We start from the raw sequence: 5,535 nt of genomic DNA, 5'->3' as shown, positions 1-5,535 counted from the left end.
ATTAGCTTGTTCCACCATCGGAGAACCGCAGCTTGTCGTTATGTACAGACGCAGACTCATCTGATGTACTGAAAAAAGATGATTATTGAAAGAGTTTTCCTCTTAGTTCTGAATTATCTGCTTGTTGCTGCCTCCTCTCCTGATCCTGTCTTTTTTATTTACATTGATTAATGGAGATCTGTCAGTCTGTAAAGTCCTTGTCCTTGCAAAGTCCTTGTCAGAAAATAACCATCATGAATCCCATCATTTTAAGACAAATGACAAATGATTGGGTAAAAAGTGCTTTAAATGTTAATGCTGTGATTACAAAGCTACGATTATTTTCACTGATCATCATCTAACTGCCTGTATCTGCTTTAGTTTGTCTTGCAACCAGTTTATCGTTTATTATTTTGTCTTGTTATTTAATTTCTCGCTGTTGTTTTGTTAATTGCTACAAAAGAGCAGATACTGTTTGTACAAAAAACTTTAGTTTGTATATAAATAAAATTCACTACATGTTGTTAAGACTATCTTTCCATATGTGTGAACTTGAAGGGATTTCATCTTTTTAGAGAGAAAAATCCTGTCACCTCGGTTTTGGACCAGACCTTCAAGAAAATTTTAGGTTTGATGTGGCCAAAAATTAAGTACAGATGTTTTGCTTAAAAGTGAGCTTGATGATTCCCTCCTTTATAAAAGTGTCTTGCAAACAGCAGCAGCCTGGAAAGCTCCCTCGCAACAGCAGCGCTGAGACGGATCTGTGAGAATTTTTATGTGTTGAGTGACATCAGCAGTGTCATTAGCAGAAATGTGGAGTGAATTAGGTCCGCGGTGCAAAATATACAAAGAGTCTGCAGAAAGACGAGGCTTATGTCAACAGCAGCTTGCGTTTCTGCTCTCCACTCCCCCTCATGCCGCCTCATGCTTACATCAAACACATCTCATCAGCACAGTTTGGGAAATGTAAGATCCTGGTAATAATTATTTCCTCCTCACTAACGTATTACATAAATTCATTACAGCATTTATTGCCAACAGCTTAGATTGTTTGTACATGGATTAAACGTGGAGAGGAGCTCTGGCAGCATTCAGGGTGTAATCTTGGATCGGGACATATAAAATCTTAGAGTTGAGAATGCAGTGAAAATAGGAAAATTGAGGGGCTTGGAGGAGACGAAGAATAATCCGTAAAAGCCCTGGAGTGCTGGTGAGAGAAACAGCAGCGGAAAGACGCAGGAAGACCAATATAGACAGAAATTGGAGGATGTGTTTTCTGGTCAGGAACCCATTGCTAAAATTAGCAAGGATGTAAATTCCTCAGCGCTGCCGGTTTTCAAATGCGCGCATGACACTGAGAGCTGCCAGGAGAACATAAAAAAGAAAAAGAAATAGAAGGGCGGTGTACAGGGAGAGGTCATACATGAACAGTGCCATGGTAATGTTTTTCTTCTTCCTTATTTCTTTTTAAATTGACCTTTGCCCTGAGAACAAAGACATCTAACAAGCCACAAGAAAGAGGGTAGAAGCTCTGGAAGCCACGGCCCCCATGCACAACCGTCCACGGGGGGAGGCTCGGACGCCAAGCCTTCAACACAATCACCACACATGCTATTGTGGCCTGCAGTAAAGCCCTGGTATGGCTCAAATCTCAAGCTAACCCCCTCCACCCCCACCGCCACCGCTAGGCCTCACTCTCCCCCCTGCTCCTTCTCAGTCTCTCCATGCATCCCTGTCATTTACAGTCCTAATGACAAGACACAAACTTCCACACATTCAACCCCCACAGAGCGAGGATAATCACATTACAGCCGACGACATAAACCGAGCTCCTCCAGCAGTCAGTTTGGATGCACTCAGACGTGGATTTGCATAAATCCAAACAGTCCAATCAGCAGCTAAACGCTGTGGCTCTGCTCCTCTTTTTCCATCATGGATGAAAGAGAGAGAGAGCAAACTATCAACCACGCTGCGCAACACTGAGGGGATGGATGGATGGAGATGGAAAATAGTAGAAGACTCTCTCAGTTTACAGTCGCCACACAAAGCCAGGACTATTTCTAGGCATCCTATTGGTTTAACAGAGGCAAGAACACACAGCCAGCTGGAAGTCAAGGACAAAGACTCATGAGGGAGTTAGTGGCAAATCCAAGTTCCCATGCTCCGTTTACATTGGGCCTTTTCTTACTACTTCTCGGCTGACCCGCAGATTAATTCAATACTTAAATATTGACATTCCCCTTACTAGTGTGTGGCTCTTATCTGAGGAATGCATTTAAGGCTTTGTCACTTGCATCAATCAACCAAAGCTGATAATTTTCAAAATAGAAGGCGCCAGGGACTTCCTCACCACTGCAAGGTCAGAGTGAGTGAGATAAGGCAAAGTGGATCAGTCAAGGTGAAGCGCGGAGCGAGTGTGGGGCACGTTCAGATGAATTATCTGGCTCACACGGTTACATGTGATGAACATTTTCATCCTCAGCAGGTGGGAGTTATGAAAGCTGAGGAGGTAACTGATGCAACACGCAAACGCAACATTTGACGCCGACATTTACACATTCCCCTGCCCGCCCGCTGCCATGCTGGGACTTGTAAAACCCAAACCCATAGGTCATCTGTGCAAGCAGCTTATTACAACTTATAGTTATGTTTTATTGTGGCGTGACCTACCATTGTTTCTTGACCATGGGTTTATTATTGTAACCATGACGACAAATGACTTCATACTTAACAAAGTGCTTATTTTAACCCAAACTGTGATCTTTATCTAAACCTAACCAAACCTTCACCATAGCATTGTCAGAATTCGTTATTTATTTAACAGGGATTTTTTACGGTTTATCTGTGGTACAACTGTTGCCTCCTCAGAGCTAATTTAGGAAACTAATAATTTAACAAGTTGTATCAGAGGGTCGGGACAAACAATCAAAATGGTCATCTGTATTAGAGAACTTGTTTGCTATCCTTGGGCTGGGTTGGGCATTGGAGGTGGAGGTGGAGATGACCTCTGACCTGTATGTGTTTTATGGCAGGCATTACATTGAGTTTATTTACAGGTTCCTTGTCATTAAGTTTGGGGATCTGGGTCAGACTCAATTTCTGCACGTGAAGCCTACAACACAACCCTGGAGTTTTAGTGTGGACGTAGTGTGGACGGCCGGTGAAAACGTTGCAAAAGAGGTGCGTTTTTAGTGTGGACGTAGCCTAAGAGCCTTTGTTTCTTTTAAACTCTCTGAGCACAACTAGGTTTGTCAGTTATGTCAAAGATTGCACAGGGAGTTGATCTCTAAATTGTGATGGATGTTTACAATGGACAGTTTGGGTAAAAAGAAAAAAGAAATTGTTTGCCTTTGTATAACCCGTCTGACTGACTTCCTTCTAGCAGTTTCACCACATTCCTACATCTCAGCAGTTAACTCAGTGAGCCCAGTGTTGTTATCACTGATAGGTGATCAGAAAACATTTTGACAGACAGCAGACATTTTGACATGTCATTATAAAACGAATGAAGGCTGAATTCTATTTAAATAGATCAGTTTCAGGCTCCTGTATTGAATGAATGAATGCTGGCTCATTGTCACACAGGTGTTAATAGTAACCTGTGTTTTTCATACTATGAGTCAAAATGAGAAAATGTGTGTGATTATGGCCCAAACTGTTTTCTGTAAACAAACCGCTGACTATGAAATGATCATGACAGCGAGCGCCATTCACCACAAACTGAAGGTGTTTTGATAGATGTGGCGTCACGCTGGAAAACATGAATAGTGAAACCAGGCATATGACACCACAATGAAGTAATGTCTCTGACAAATGTCATGTTTATTGTCCTTAGTTTCCCACTCAGACGTCCTGTGTAAAGGGACATTCCACCGGATCTTTCCAGGCAGTAAGATAGAAATTCTGACCTTCGCTTTCTACGAGCTCATGGGAGAAGAATATCTGATATCACGCTGGAGGTCATTTCCCAAGGCAAGACTAATCAAAAGGCAGAAGACAGTGGGATCTCTGTTTAATAAATACAAACATCAGAGCTACATTTGAGAATTTCAAGTTTACTTTTATGCTGTGGTTTAATATCTGATTTGATTAGAGAATATAAAGTATATAAGTATCTAATAACCAGATGCTCACTGTGTTCTGTACAATATGTGTGTGTGTGTGTGTGTGTGTGTGTGTGTGTGTGTGTGTGTGTGTGTGTGTGTGTGTGTGTGTGTGTGTGTGTCTTAACAAAGCATTCACATGTTTATTGCAGGCTCCAACTGTGGAATTAAAGCATCCAGCAGCATTATAAGGATTTCCAGGTGGAAGTATAAACATCCTGGCACCATTTAAAACAAACAAAAGCATTCCTCTGCTCTGTTTTGTGTCAATCATACAAGTAGGCTCTGTCAAATTCCATTTAAGACTTTTATTGCTCCACAAATGCAATGAAGACAATCTCAGGTATGAATCATTCAGGAATAAAAGAGGGACATTAGAGCTTTTTTTGTTATTATTGTTAAGAATGAGAGAGCAACCTTCAGTTATAATCCCAGCTCAGTGTTTATCAGGATAAATAAATAAAAGTAAAAAATAAATAGACTATTAAATACAGTATAAAACAACAGGCAAAAGGGATGGAGTTTGCTCTTTGATGAAGGAACTCTCAAAATGTTTGGAAAGGCAGCAGAAGTAGGAGACGTCGCGATGGAGGAAAGTGATGGGGACTTAAGAAAATAATTAGTTTGGTAATATGGCAAATAGTGAAATCACACAAAATGCACAGAGTGCAATTGCAACCAGTAAACCAGAGTAATACCAAAACGAAATCCCTTTTCCAAAGATGGATCTACCAGCTACAACAGAATTAGAGATACATTTGAAAATACAGTAAAAATTCAAGTAAAGGAAGGTGCACATCAGTAACACAATGATTTGCAGTCATCAATTAAGAGAAGAGCACTGGGGGAAACTGTCTGCTCTGCACTTCCTACTACACCAGAGAGCCGCTTCATTACAACAGACAGAAGCAAACTCCCACTCCCACAAACAGGCACCTCAAAATGTCTATAAATGTCGAGAACAAGTCGAGCGCTGAATTGTCAAAGCTTATAGTTTAATTTAGTTAAGTTTAATCCTGTCAACATGTTACTTAAACTGACAGCGATGAATATTTGTACATCTCCTACAAAACAAAATGAGACATTGAAATTGCAAACCAAACTTTTTTTAAAGTATGAAATCATTTAAACCACAACAAAAATCATCATCATGAAATCTTTTTTCTTTTCTTTCCTTTTTTCTCTCTTTTTTTTTTTGGGTGGGGGGAGCATGTTCATTTTGGCAGAGTTCACCATCTCCCTCTTCATTACCGGCATGCTACAAACAGATGCACTGCACTGTAATTAAACTGATTTAATCGACTTTTAATGGGTTTCTGACTTTGATACCATTTGTTTTAGTTCAGGAGTGTGTGTGTGGGAATCTGAGACAAACCAAGATCATCTGATTCTTGATCCAAGTGCTACATTATAGAAGTTCTCAATATTTTTTTTTTTTTGGTAATCGCCCGAA

Source organism: Trachinotus anak, unplaced genomic scaffold (genome assembly GCF_046630095.1).
Source record: "Trachinotus anak isolate AG129_WGS33_773 ecotype Australia unplaced genomic scaffold, CSIRO_AGI_Tana_v1 ptg000004l, whole genome shotgun sequence".
In the NCBI taxonomy this organism is placed as follows: Eukaryota; Metazoa; Chordata; class Actinopteri; order Carangiformes; family Carangidae; genus Trachinotus; species Trachinotus anak.
Note: the sequence above shows the minus strand (reverse complement) of the source record.